We start from the raw sequence: 15,819 nt of genomic DNA on the forward strand, positions 1-15,819 counted from the left end.
CAGTAAGCTAATGGTTTCTTAGCTAATCTACAAAAGAAGAACATAATACTTGGCATTCCTTAATATATCAGAAGAGATAATTTTTTTTTAATCAAACTCCTTGTGTAATTAGTGTTTTATGGTATACACTTTGGGAAATGTTCAATCAATTCATATCAATATACTAAGGTTAAAAGATAACTCCCTGAATCATCATTCCCATTTACTCTCTGAATATTTCCATTAAACCAGTATTTTCCAAATTTGCCTAGTCAAAAGAATCATCTAGAATATTAGTTAAACTACAAATTATTGGGTCATAAAACTAACCCTAAAAACTTGATCTCATGGGAGGAGCCTGAGATTCTGCAGTTTTATGAAGTGCCTCAGATGACTATCACAAAGCTTCAATCATTTATTCAACCATCCATCCATTTAAATAGTTGGGTAAATAATAAGTGCCAGGCATTGTTCTATGTGCTAAGGATAGAGCAATAAATAAGACAAATTTCCTGTACTCATGTAGATTTGGCAAGATAAAGAATAAAGAAAAATTAATAGTCACAATTATTTTTTTTATAACACTTATTATAAGCCAAAATTAAAATGGAGAGGCCGTTTTGGACTGGGTGAACAGTGAAGGCTTTTCTGAGGAAATAATCTTTAGAATGGGACTTGCATATAAAAGAGACAAACATGAGGATCTCGAAAAAGACTGATCAGGGCAGAGTAGTTACACCAAGACCCTAAGATGAGAATAAACTTGGTATGTCTAGGAAATGTGTTTCCCAGTGAGTAAGAAAGTGGTTTAAAAAAACAGGTCAGCAAATTAGGTAACAGATACATGTTGCAGTATTCCAGACCATGGTAAAAAGTGTGAATTTTACTTTAAAACTGGTGTAAAACAACTGTAAGGTTTTAAATAGCAACATGATAGGTCTGATTAACTTTTTAAAAGATGCAGGCTGCTGGCTGGAGAATGGACGGTGAAGGGAGCAAGAGCAGAGGCAGGGAACCAATTAAGAGTATACTGCAGAAATCTTAGAAAGGTATGATAATGACCGTAGTGAAGATGATAAAAGATGAGATGGTGATAACATCTTCTGAAAGGAGAGCTCATGAGTGAGTCTGCAAAGATAATGTCTATGTAACTTAAATTTGTAGTTATTTTCATTCATTTATTCGATAAATATTTTTTGAACACCTTCTATATGTGAAACACTATTCTAATTACTAAAAATGCAGTAACAAAATCCCTATCAAAGAGCTTACACATTTGTAAGGAAGAGACAATGTACCATATTATATATCAAGAGTGATGAGTCATAAAAAAAAAAAGCAGAGTAAGAGAATAAAGAGGATTAGTGGTGCGATGATTTGTGCTAGTTTAGATACTGAGTCTATAAAGGTGTCTTGAATAATGTGACATTTGACCAGAAATTTGAAATGAGCCCTCTAGCCAAATATCTGCAGGAAAAACATTCTAGGCAGAGAGAACAATGCAAAGACCCTGAAGCAGGTGCATGTTGACATGTTCAGTGAAGAGCGAGGCCACGTCACCAGACAGAACAGCAGTGTAAAAGTGATAGGACATGGGATAAGAGATGGATGTTTGTGGTGGAGGAGAGAGCACCAATCAGGTGGTGCCTTGGTCGGACATAGTAAGACCTTTTGATTTTACTTTAAGTGAGCTAGGAAGCCACTGGAAGGTTTTGATCTGTTTTAACATGATCATTCTAGCTGTTGTCTGATGAGCAGATTGCAGGAGGCAAGTGAGGAAGTAGAGTAGGAAAAAAGGTTTTTGCTGTGGTCCAAGAAAAGATAATGGTAGTTTGGACCAAGTCAAAAGTACAGGAGGTAGTCAGATACTGAGTATGTATCAAAGTAAGGATTCACAGATTAGCATGCTGATGAATAGGATATGGGGTGGAAGAGAAAGAAAGGAGTCAAAGTTTTTTCCAGGGCAATTAGATGAACAGAGATGCCATTTATTCAGTTGTGGAAGACTGGGAGAAGAGCATGATGGTGCTGAAGACAGGCCCTGTGATAGCTGTGCAGCTGTCCTGGAGCAAACACAAAGCATGGTAAAAAGAGAACACAGAATTTGGAAGCAGATAAAGCCCTGGGGAGATCCTAGCTCTACCATATGCTATTCACATTACTCTGGGAAAATGGTTTACTATTTCTTAGCCTTAATTTACTATCTATGTAACAGGAATAATACTACACCACAGAAAATTACTGTCAGGATTACAGATGGCAAATACTCATTAAATGGTAACTTTAAGAAAATTGAGATGAACCATGGAATGATCTCCAAGAGAAATAATAAAAATTGCAGTGCTACAAATCAGGGTAAAAATTAGTATTTGGGTAACTGGTGATATTTCCTGAAACTCTAAACTTTAAACATTTTGCAGTACAATAGTACTAAGGAAAAATATAAAAGTAATACGAGGAACACTTGGTACTGATCTACACATTTAATTAAAATCAAACAGTCATATGATAATAATTTGATTCACTCGTCTTATTTCAAAGTCTGATACATTTACGGTTTAGTCTAAATATGCATTAACATATGATTTGGGATTTTTGGATAAAATAGTTACCGTAGTATTTGCCCAGCAGTGTCTGCGCTATAGAGCCCATACAAATTTATTAATGACTCCATTCAAATAACAGTAATTTAAAACACACCTCAAACTGCTGGATAGTGTGAGATTTTCTGACATTAAAAAGCTCATAATCAGTGACATCAGCAACATGGCGGTGTGAGACCTCTCAGTTTCTCCCCTTAAAGTTACAAGAAGTTGGACAACTATAATTCAACAAAGGAATCCCTGCTCAACAAAGAAACAAATCTGAGCGGTCTGTGCTTTAAGATGTCTCAAGGTGAATGTTTCTGAGTGAGCAATGGGAGATGGCGGTGGTGGGGGGAGGTGTGTGTGGGGGAAGGACAAAGATGGGAGCTACAGATGCAAACCCTCGCTTGCAGAGCCCCATTAATGTGCTAATGCTGTAGCAGAAGGTCAGACTGAAGCACTCACTTGGCAACCCAGAGGGGTAGAGGGGTAGAGGCAGCATTCTGGGCCTGAGTAGCTGGTACACGATGTGGCTGAGTTTGTGATGGGGGTGGAGATGCAGTTCAAGAGGTGTGGTGGCTGCTGTTAAGCAGCTGCCACTAGCAAGGAAAAAAAAGCCACAGAAGTCTGAATCCAACCCCTTCCTCCATCTCTGCTGCCACCCACTCCAGCTGCCACTTTCACCATTGTTATTCAATATAGTATCATAATACTGGAAGTCCTAGCCAGAGCAATCAGGCAAGAGAAAGAAATAAAAAGCATCCAAATTGAGAATGAAGAAGTGAAACTGTTACTATTTGCAAATGACCTGATTCTATATATAGAAAACCCTAAATACAGTAAAATTGCAGGATACAAAATCGATGTAAAAAATCTGTTGTGTTCCTATATACTAACAATGAAATATCAGAAATAGAATGAAGAAAACAATCTCATTTGCAATTTTAACAAAAAGGATAAAATACCTAGGTATAAACTTAAAGGAAGTGAAGGACCCATACGCTGAAAACTGTAAGACACTGTTGATAGAAACTGAAGAACACAAATGGAAAGATATTCTGTGTTCACAGATTGGAAGAATTAACACACTTAATGTGACCATATTACCTAAAGCAATATACAAATTTACAGCATTATACAAATTTACAGCCCATCAAAATCCCAATGGCATTTTCAAAAAATAGAACAAAAAAATCCTCAAATTTGTAGGACAGCCAAAGTAATTCCAAGAAAAAAGAACAAAGCTGGAATTATCACATTCCCTGACTTCAAATTATACTACAAAGCTCCAATAATCAAAACTGTATGGTAATGGCAAAACAAAAAAACAAACAAACAAACAAAACCAGATACACGGACCAATGGAACAGAACTGAAAGCCCAGAAATGAACCCACACAGTCACAGACAACTAGACTTTGGATGCTGTAGCAGTATATAAGTTTCAGGTGTGTGCATTATAGAACTATACACCTGAAACTTATATGATGTCATTAACAAATGTTATCCCAATAAATTTAAATTTAAAAAAAGAACCTCAATATAGTTGAGTCAAATCAACATAAGAAACAAAAAGAATGATGGTTATAACATTATCTTATATTTAATAACATTTTAAAGTTTTTAAAATATTTTTACATATTTCATTTGATTCTCATGATAACCCTGTGATATTGGCAGGAAACATATAAAGAAGCTAAGTTAGGTTCAATTGTTTGACCAAGGCATACTTAGTGTAAATTTCAAAGACTGGCTTGGAGCTAGATTCTGATTTTTCTATTATAATATGCTGGTTGTTTATAAAATTTCAGTACAAGAATAAATATGATTAACTCTTAATTATACAGGTATGAAATAACTAAGGTAAAAGAAATTACAACTAGGCATCTATGAAATGATTAAATTAGAAATCAGCAAACTAAGTATCCAGAGTGTAGAAGTACACAGTGACTATACAGATGACCATATTATGTCTAACTCAACATAAACATAGTGTCAGAAATACTACTTACTCCAGTAAGACACCCTCCCCTGCCCCCGAACAAGGCATGAGAAGGTAAAGGGAAACGCGTGTGGTCGTGAAATCTAATACAGAGTAAGGGCTAAAAAGGTAGAGAAATTAGGAAGAGATAAAGATTACCAACCTAGAATAGTAAATATGGTTCTGTTTTTAATATCTAAAAAGGTTTAGTTGCCAAGTTATTTTATTTTTATACTTTTGATTACTTTTGGAAGAATACAAGTATTCATAAATATTTATTGTGATTTTACCTTAAAAAGTTTATTAAATTCATTTTGTTCTAAACATCTTGGAAGGTTTTAACTGTGATTTTAGATGGTCAGAATGTGATTCCACCTTCTCCTTATACCCCTGCCATTAACTCTGTTAACCGAGTCAAATATTTTTTTATGTCTGTGCTGGAATATCTTTAACATCTCTTCAGAACGCGATGCTTTTTTAACAGGCTCACAGCCTCTGCTTGGCAACAGTATCTAGCAAGATTAATATCGTTTGAATTACATTTATTTTTAGTTTATACTCTATTTATGGCAAGCATGCTGGCATTTCATTTAGTGACAAAGTTTCCTTTATAATGGAAGCTAGAAAAGCAGTGACTCAATTTAAGAAAAAATATTAAATAAATGCAAGTAGTCGCTAAAGAACTAAAGTTAGGGAAATTTTCCTACTATCATCATACAAAATCTGCACAGCCACCCTGTGAGCAAGAGTTATTGCCATGTTCTAGAAGAAACTAGTTCTGAGAAAGCTGAACTGATTTGCCTAAGGTGTTATAGCTTTTAGTGCTGCAAAGGTCTAAAGATGGAGAAGGGCAATATGGATCAAGGCAGTGTGAGCTTTAAGTAGAACTTAAACAAACAAAAAAAACCCTTAAAAATCATGTACCACAGGAGAGGAATAAGCATGGCACACATCTGGGATGGAAAACAAATGAAATTCTCTAAGAAGTCTAAAACTGAAAGCAGTATTTTAGATAATGAAATGAGTGCAATATGCAAAGTAAAATGAATGCCAGATTTATTAGAGAAAGGCAGGCCTATTTATTATTACACCACTGTAAATTACTCACATGCTAACAAGTATCTTTAGCATCATCTCCAGATGAGTAGTAATAGGTAGTTATTATTAATTCAAGCAATACTGTGAATGCCTACTATATGTCAGGTAATGTGCTAGGCACTACAGATACCAAAAGAGGGACCCTTTATTCTTAAGAAGCTTGGAGAGGAAAGAAAGATGCCAAAAATTATGAAACAATAAAAATAACTGTTGTAGGTACAAATGCTGTGAGAATCAAAAAGGAAAGAGTGCAAAATAAAGCAATGGTTAGGTATGGTGTCAAAGGGATAATTGAGCTAAATCTTGAAGATCAGATAGTTCATCAAAAAAGTAGAACGGGTGAGAGAAAATGGAGAAGAGGAGACATTCCAGTCAGAGGGACTGATGACAGGACATAATTAATGAAGACGTTGTGGAGCTAAAATAGGAACTATATACCCACTAATATATACAGGTATATTAGTAGGTATATATTATACCTCATAATTGTATATTAGTCTACAATATACGTATAAGTAAATATTGTGTTATCTTATATACCTAATTGATAGGAAAGAAGAGTATGCCATTGACAAAAAAAAAGTGGGTTAGAGAAGCAGAACCGGTTTGCATGTGTTTCCAACTTTTGATTCTTCTCCTTCCCTCATTCACTAAATCCAGTTGATTTTGGCTTCCATATCTCTTTTTTCCCATTGCACTGCCATCATTTATATTCTTATCCTTTCTGACTTAGATGATTAAAATAGTTCAATTATTCTCCCTTCCACCAATTTTCCCATCTTCAAACAATCCTGCCATATTAGTAGTCCTAAAATCTGCTTTTATCAGATTGCTTCATTGCTTAAAAAACACATTCAAAGGTCTCCACGTGCCAGGAGTCCTCAACCATTTTGTGAAAAAATAGTTCTCACTTCTTGTTTATTTATATCCTAACATCATGTGTGAGGTACTAACTAATACAAGTCCTCCAAGGACAGGGAAGGGGTGCCTTTGCAGGCTCTGCCTCCCTTCCTACAGTGAATTCTCAGACTGGGCGTGGTAATGGTATCAGAGGCTAATGGCTTAAACACTTATAAATAGATCCTGGTTTACTTTTTTTTGACCCCTTGGCTTACAGGATGAACTCCAAAAACCTCATCCTGGCTTTCGAACCCCTTTATAATCTAACACTAGTTTACTCCTTTCTAACCTTACCATTTGCTATTCTTAGTCATGAACTCTCTGCTTCACATTCTCTGGGATGCTTTGTGAGCCTTGATTCTAGACCCATATATCTTTGTGTATATCAATTTTTTAATGAAAATTTCCTTCTCTTTCTTCTCCACTTACCTGACTACATCTTTCAAAGTCCCAACTCAAGTGCTTCTTTCCTTGGGCCTACCTGAGGTTTAATTTTCTAACAGGTTTAATCTTCCTTTGAACTATTGGGTATATGTTGCCTTGTATTACTTTTAATCAACTTATTATTTCAACAAATATTCACTAAGCACATATAGGTGTCAAACTACATGCCAGAGCATTGGGGGATACACAAAGATGAATAATCCATGTAAGGGGCTTATAGTACACATATGGCTAAGACAAGTAATTACGTCAGGGTGATTACAGTTCTATATTAGAAATATAAACAAAACTATGAGAGTGTGCACATTATATTATATCTTCTGGAAAATGTAATGGAGAAGTCACTAAGGAAGAAGTGATGTTTGAGCTCAGTCTTAAAGGAAGAGCAAGTGTTTGCTTGGTAAAGAAAGGAAAGAACATATCAGGAAGATGGAAAAAATATATGGAAATAGAGACATTCAAGAACATGTTACAGCTGGTGTGCAGTATGTATGAAAGAGTGATAGACAAGGAGGCTGTTAGAGTGGGATGTTGTAGATCATGAAGCTACAAGTACAGCCTACTAAGCAGTATAGACTTTATTCTTTGGGCAACGAAGAATCATTACAGGGTTTTATATGAGGCAGTAAAAGGATGAGATTCATGTGTGAGAAAAATTCCTCTGGTGGTTACTGTAATGGATGGCTTCTGGAGCCTAGAGAAGAGACAAAGGACTATCCTGAACTAATGCAGTAACAATGAAGATGGGGAGAAGGGGACAGATTTGAGAAATGTTTAGGAGATTAAATGAGCAACAATTGGTGAAAACAGAGGAAAAGAGAGAGATAGGGTGGGGATTTTAATACACTGAGAAGGAGTCAGTAAAGTAGTAGAAAACACAGGAGAGTGGTAAGACAGGCTCTAGAGTACAGGTGTACAGATGCATACTGAATAATAAAGGAAGGAGGTAAAGAATCAGTGTCAATACAGATGCTGGTAAAAATTTGGGAAAAGGTGTTTTGGAAACATAGTTTACTCTGTGAAGTAGAAGTTCAGTCAAAGGCTGAATATAAGGGAATAGAGGACTGGGGGCTTAATGATCATTTTAAGTCTCATGAGAAACTTAGATAAAGGAAGCTAACTAGGATCACAAAGAAGAAATGCTGAAATGTTAACAGTACAGTTGAGATTGGAAATGGTGAATCTGTGGTGGTACCAATTTTCACAGCTGTGAAATATCCCCTCACTGCCCTCCCACCACCCAGCAACACAGTTGCCAAAATTAAGAATGAGAGGAGGAAAACAAGAGAATGAGAGGAGGCCCAGTGAGTCAATGTGGGGTTGAATGTTGTGGGACGAGGGTCCTACCTGCCCATTATAAGTGCTTTGGGGGCAAGAACTTTAATGTTGCTGTGACAATAACAATTTTTTGTAACATTGAGCTTTATACATTCTATAAAGCGTTCAATACGTGTTTGTTAATTGACTGATGTGGAGTGATTTCAAAGAAAAAGACACAGAAAGAAATTCAGGAGTAGTTGCAATAAAAGGTTAACGATGGAAATAAATGACTTTAAAGTTATCATCAAAACATAGAGATAAAAAGATAAACTTTCCTAAAGTCGATGTAAAGAGAGTGGAGCTGAGATCAAGCCCTGGAAATACTAGAGAACAGAAGACAGTATAACCACAGAAAGAAACAGAAAAAAAAAATCATTGAAAGAACTATAGGACTGCCATGCTGTCATGCCAAACTTCTCCCAACAAATCTAGTCATTAAAAGGATGAGAAAGTTAAGGTAGAAAGTAGTGAAAATGCAATGCCAAACATGCCTATGGGAGTAGAGAACACTGTAAGCAAGTCTTAAAGAAATTTATGGGAATTTATTCAGCAATCTTCCCTCTGATCCATCTTGGTTTAAAGAAAAGGTAGTTAAGACAACAGCAGCAGAAGCTTGAGTGGAACAAGAACCAGGACCAGTCATATGAGTCTTATACAGGCTATGCAAGCCCATCTCTTGCAGCAGAGGCCACTGAAGTGTGGAAGGGGGACAATTCAATGTTGGAGGAGGTGGAACTGATGGCACTGAGGGACTAGAATCTCAAATCCCTATTCATATTTTTGTTCAATAAAGTCTTTTTATTTTATTTTATTTTATTTTATTTTTTAGGCGAGGCAACCCTTGGTTGACCTTACAGATTGCAAGGACCTTGCCAGTTTACAATCCCTTATTTTATTTTTTTACACCTACAGCACCTGGTCTTCCTAGGTGGTCTCCCATCCAAGTACTAACCAGGTCTGACCCTGCTTAGCTTCCGAGATCAGATGGGATCGGGCTTGTTCAGGGTAGCATGGCTGTAGACAATGAAGTCTTTTTTCTACTTCAACCTCCTTAAATGCTCCTATTATTTACTATTTTCATATTCAAGCTATTGACTCCTCTGGCATTTCTATTTAGCTAGTCTACTACATTGTTTATTCTAAGTTATTTTTCTCTCTGGTTGCCTCGCTTCCCCAGATATTTTTTCTTTGTTACCTCAGAGGGGCTTAGATTTTGTTATTGAAGAACCACAAGAGCTAGCAGTCTCAAGAGAATAAAAGACAAAGCAGTCTCTAACCCCGTAGGCGGGCAGTGCAGCAGGCAAGTCACCAGCCCTGTGGAGGACCAGGAGGAAGCCTCCCCACTCTCAGGTCTCCTTACATCTCCTAGCCTCAGGGATAAGGAGACATCAGTCTCCTGGCTCTCTCTCTCGTTCTCCTTCTCCTCAGGAGTCCATGGATTTCTACCAAGCCAAGCTCTTTCCTGGATGTGCCATTCTTTTATTCACCCCCAAGACTCTTGTCCAGCCCCTATGGGCCAGAACTGGGCCAGTTCTCCCTGACAGAGCTCCCACGGAGCCCACGCTTCACTTGCACCTAACTGTTCATTGGATCCAGGGGTCATTTGACTCAAGGGAGGCAGACAGAGGCTGGAATTATGAACAGAGAAATAGTACAATTTCATTTTCCTAGACCTTCTCTGAAAAATAAATCCTGTTTACAAACTAATCCTAAAAACATTCAAATCTCAGCAAATAAGTCAAAATTTTAAAAGCCTCTGTGAGGTGCAAACTTCTGTGGTTTGTACCATTATTAATTACTGCCCTAAATGTTAAACTCTAAATATGAAGATTTTAATGTCAGGCAGATTTAAAGGATATTGACTAAACGGATAAATCTCAAAATAATTGGTGTGTAAAAGCAGTCGGCAAAAGAAGAGTACATACTGTATGATTCCATTCATATAAAATTCTAGGGAATGTGAACTAATGTATTAGTGACAGAAAGTAGATCAGTGGTTGCCTGGGGACCAGGTAATTAGGTGAATGTGTTATAAAAGGGTACAAGGTGACTTTCGGAGTGATGAAAATGTTTATTTTGATTATGATAATGGTTTCAGGGATGTATACACATTTCAAAACTCATCAAACTGTACACTTTAAATATGTGTGGTTTATTTTATGTCAATTATACCTCAATAAAACTTTAAAAGATATATTGACTGGGAAAAATATCTGCAACTTAAACTACATAAGGCTGATATCCTTAAATATAAAGAACATCTAAAAATAAAGAAAATGTAAAAGATGTGAACAGCAAGTCACTGACCTTTTGTGTTTGAAATTTTCCATAATAAAAAATATGTATAATTTTCAAAAAACTCTTAAAACACTATCCCTCACACTCATATAATTTACAGTTGAAGAGATACTGCTGAAGAAATACAATTCTAATTATAAAGCCATTGCAAATTTAGGGCATACTGAAAAGTATATTTGAGTGCTGATGGATACTGATTGATGGAATAATGAAAGCTGGGGTAGAGAATTAGGCAAGTCATCTTGGAGAAAATGAATATGAGCCTGGTCTTGAGGTGATGTGGGTTTGTGTAATTTTTTTATGGTAGACAGGGAAAGCAGAAGAGAAGAGAGTCCAAATGAAGAAAATATATGAACAAAGGCAATGTAGTGGGGGAAAGATGTAGACAGCTTTTGAAAAGTACTCTTACTATAAATTCACGATTTCTAATACAACCATTGAAATCTCTTATCACAAAAAAAGTTATATGTTGCAGTGGAAAGAGCACATAGGAAAGAAAATGAGATCTAATTCACTATATAAAAGTTTGGAATGGATCAAAATCGTTAATGTTATTTATGCAGAATATTTGATCTTTATCATATCTATGTTCTACCTATATTAGTATTTTTCTCTAAACACACTTGTGTTTTTACATAGCTTCATTCTTAGTAATAAGATCCTTAAAATGAAATATTACAATTTTTTCTAATGCACTAAAATAAACATAGCTTTTACAACTTCAGTAGTATATTTATTCTTAAGTTATACTGAAATTCAGTTCTTTCACTTTCAGTTCCATCTCCTTCCACCATTTAACCCTTTTCTCTTTTAGAAAAAAAAGTGCAGCTTGCTGCCAGCATTAATTTAACATGCATAGGAATGCCACGTTTTCTAGGATTTGATAGTTTCCACGATCAAGAATTACTGTATTTTGTTAATGGAAATACCACTACTAAAAACGATGCTACCAACCGAATGTCATTTGTTTCCAAAGACTACCAATATACTAGAGCGATGCGAAAATAATAATAAAAGCAAGATAGTTCATGGCGAACTCTGGGGGCAGGTTTAGAACTGTAATCCATGAGCTATCTCAGGGTAAATGCTATGGCTGCAAGTGCTGCTGGCAAGTAGTCTCAGGGCAAACAGGTAATGGGTTAAACTCTTAGTCTTTAAGCCTCCTATTCCTATCTGGTAAGTGTGTGTCTCCTTAGAAATTGGAGTAGTGGAAGGTTACTAAAGGATTGTCTGACTAAGCCAGGTTCCTTGCTTGTTCAGATTTATCAATTTTTAGCATCATTTGGAAAAATAATCTATGTGAGGAAATAATGTACACCAAACAAAAAGGCAATCCAACACATGAAAAGATGAAAACAGCAAGTAACTTTCAATTAATTTTGAGAAATCCACAGACAAAAGATATAGAATGTATGAAGAATTAGTAATTACTGAGAAAACAGAGAAGCCTAGTTCAGAAAACATAACTAATTATGTGTGTTTAAAGTAGAGAGAGAGCGTTGTGTAGTGAAAAGAAAAAAGGTTTTTAGAGTTAGAGACCTTACTCTGAATTCCACACCTACCACTTAGATAACCTAATTTCTTGCTGCCTCACTTTCCTAATTTCTAAAATGGTGAAAATGGGTACCTGTCCTAGTTGTGAGGATTAAATGAGCCAGTATTTGTTAGTATAGTCTGGCACATAGTAGGCGCTCGACGATTATTACTATGTCTATGACATTTTTGAATAAAATTGTTTCCTCTTTGAACCTGGCAAAACCAAGAAATGCTAGATTCTTTAAAGTTTATTGGCTTATAATATTCCTAGGTGATGTCAGGCTTTCTGACAATGATGGAATATTAAGAATGGGGAGGGAGGCAGAAAAACATTCCTCATTAAGATAATTTTATGTGATGACAACTTTGGCATCACATAAAATTCAGAAGTTTGAACCCTGGCTCTGCCACTGCTCACCAGGTAAACTTCTGACCCTGAGATTTTAAAACATACAAATCTGAATTTCTCTTAGTTGAGTTGGTAAAAACCCCATGTGGATAGTAAAAGGACCACCACCCCAAATAAAGCTTTTAAATCTTCATTATAGGAAAGATTTTTTCATCAATACAAAGGTCTTTAGTTGTCTATTTCAACTTATTTTAATGTTAGTCAATAAAAGAAGGTAGTCATGTCACCTTCTTTAGAAGGTAAGCTTCCATGGTTAACAAGCAGAACTAATGTTTAGTTAACAGTCTAACATCATGTGGGTCCTTAATAAAATTTAAACTCCATTTAACACAAAATTTCTCATACCATTCATATTACTTGAGAGTTAGTATTTGGAGATGTTGTTCATTACCAATATAGGTTCCTTTATTTTCTATTATCAGTCTGTTTCTGAAAATTTCCTTAGAACTCTATTTCAAAGGAAGGAGAAATCCTCCAATCTGCTACCTGTATCAAGTGAAAGTAAATCCAGCAGTCAAAATCTGCCTAATCCACAGACACTATAAGAAGATCTGAGGAGTGAGGGAGAAGAGTTAGAACATTCATAGAAAATACTTAAATTCAATAAATATTTAAATAAATGAATGAATATCACATTTATACCTGCTTAAATAAATGCAATAAACAGTAAAAATCTATTGTATTGTTCTTATTGGAAAATCACAAATTTCTTAATATTTACATCAAAGGACTGTGGCCCAGGCATACTAAGATATAATTTTCTCTTATTCTTAAAAAGCTAGGACTTGGTATCACGTAAAATTCAGAAGTCTAAACCCTGGCTCTTCCACTGCTCGCTGGGTAGCTGGAGGCAAGCTACTCGTCAACAGCCTGTTTCTTTATCTCTAAAAAGGCAATAACACATACCAGCCCCACAGAGTAGGGAAAGGATGAAACTGATTAGCACTTCATTAAGCAGCCTCATCTTTGAGCTCTTTTACTGCAATCTCAATGTGCTAACTCCCTTAAACTTGTGTTTCCCACATGTTCTTCCTCTCATATCTTCTTAATTGTTTCTATTATTTGTAATCTCCTTCTCTAGACCTCCTTTCAAAAATCGGTTGTGTCCTATCCTCTGAGATACCTGCCCAGAGTTCTCTCCAGGCAATGTTATTACTCTCTCCATCATGTTATCCATAGTGTTTTGTTTTTGTTCTTATTAATCTACTAATCACAATGTAATAAGTAAAAGGTTGCTCTTATTTTTGAGTGCCATGTCACACATGTTAAGTGCTTTATATTTATTTCCCCATGTAATTCACAACCACCCTGTAAAGTAACTACTATTATCTTTGTTTTATCAATAAGTAAGGCTTAGAGAAGTTAAATAACTTGCCCAAAGTCACTCAAACAACAATACAAATCATCACTACTTCTACAGGAGGACTGGGATTCAAAGCCCAGTCCCTGGCTCCAAAGCCATTCTGCTGCCTTTGGTGGGGAACTTATACTTCCTATGCCTTTGTAGCCTTAGGAAAAAAAAGTACAACACTTAGCATGATATCTGCACTGAACATATGTTTGGTGAGTTAAAAAAGGCAGAGAACAAATCTATTCACTGAGTTGCCTATTATGTGCAATTAATCTGGATCTGGAGATACAAAAATGATCCCACAAGGTTTCTACCCTCGAGGAGCCTATAGAGTCAATCTGTTGTGGGAGAGGGAAGTAAACAGGTGATTGTTTACCATACAGAGTATGGTACATGCTAATTCTGTAGACAGGTTGTTGAGAAAACATAGGATCAGGCAATGAAACTAGACTGAGAGGAGGAAAACAGTCAAGAAAGCCTGAGTTTCTGCTTTTCCCTTTGAAACCATAATTAATCAGGGTTCCACTAGACTGGCATTCTAGCTGCTAGCATGGCAGGGATTAATGTACTTCTTTTTAAAATTACTTTATATCTATATTCATATATCTATTTTATCTCAAATTACCCATATAGTTCAAATAAGCCTCAAAAAAACCCAAATTTTAAAATCTATTAAAGGATGATCTGCTTTCTAAATATGTTCAATTTATATGGCAGTACATATTTTTCTCTCCGTATTTTTTTTATAGATGGAAAAACACTCAATGAAAAAGGCAACTGGTTATATAACTGGCTAGTATTAGAAGTGCTTGCAACAAAACTACAATCTAGGATTTTTTAACTCAGAAGACAAGTTGCATTTCAAGCAACCATTCCAAAAACACCATCTATCTTTAAGAACATTCTACTCCTAAGTTAAAAAACAAACAAACAAACAAAAAACCTTTCAGGTTTTGTTTTTTTCCCATATACATTTCCCACGTCCTTCCTCTCTAATTTAACCTTTCAATAAAGATAAATACAATTTAGGTAATAAATCCCCATCAACTGTTTACTTACCAAACAACAGTTCATTCAAGTGGGCACTTTCTGGGCTGTTATGGAAAATGCCAAAATAAAAAGCCTATTAAATTTGAGTTAGATTCTACCTGTCATGTCTTCTTTGTCCAAAACAATTACTATGGAAGAAAATTAAGCCTAGTAATGTCTCTTATTACAAAGTTGGTTGCTATAAAAAAATTTTATGGCTTTTCTGTGTGGTTCCTAATAGATTAAATGATTTCAACATGTTCTAATCTGAATAAAGCAAATTTCCTCAAACATTATGGAAACAGTAAAGATAAAATAATAAAACAGAGGTGGTGAAGGAAATAAAAAACGAAAAATGAAAGGAGATACAGATAGACCTCACTTGTTTGTATTTTGTGAAGTTAAAGAAGATGATAGCAAAGACAAAAGGCAAAGAGGATTAAAATCTAAGGACAGCAAACATAAGCAACTTCAAATACACACAATCCTGAAAACGAACTTAACTTCTTTGCGTTAAAGTTGTGGAAAATCAGGTTCAAGTTCAAAGTAGGTTAAACTTACTTTCAACTTCTTATCACTCTGACTATTCAGCAAAATGAAAATAACCTCACAAAGAGTTTTCATAAAACCTTCTTTCTTATCTTCTCCTAGTAAATTCTCTCACTAGAAGGAAATTTGTTTTTGATAGTCCTTATCTTTAGAGATTCTTAAAAATTCATGAAGGTCTGGTAAGACAGAAAGTAAACACAGCTGTTTACAACAAGGAATTGTGATGTTACTTGCTATAGGGAAAAGTCAGAATCACAGAATTAAAAGGAATCTGAGAGATTATTTCCTTAGCTTTTATTAACACTCTAGAGAAACTTTTGACAATTTATGAAACTTACAGA

General features: G+C 35.5%; 1 protein-coding gene and 1 non-coding gene across 6 annotated transcripts in view; both read right to left on the bottom strand.

Moving 5' to 3' along the window:
* SLC12A6 (solute carrier family 12 member 6) overlaps positions 1–15,819 on the bottom strand; it is a 77,146-nt gene that overhangs the window by 41,016 nt on the left and 20,311 nt on the right. The gene's annotated exons all lie outside the window — the stretch shown is intronic.
* Positions 9,210–9,328, bottom strand: LOC120587246 (5S ribosomal RNA). Its single transcript, XR_005648898.1, has one exon. It is a non-coding gene; the product is annotated as a 5S ribosomal RNA (ribosomal RNA).

The sequence above is a fragment of the Pteropus medius genome, unplaced genomic scaffold, assembly GCF_902729225.1.
Source record: "Pteropus medius unplaced genomic scaffold, Ma_sr-lr_union100, whole genome shotgun sequence".
In the NCBI taxonomy this organism is placed as follows: domain Eukaryota; kingdom Metazoa; phylum Chordata; class Mammalia; order Chiroptera; family Pteropodidae; genus Pteropus; species Pteropus medius.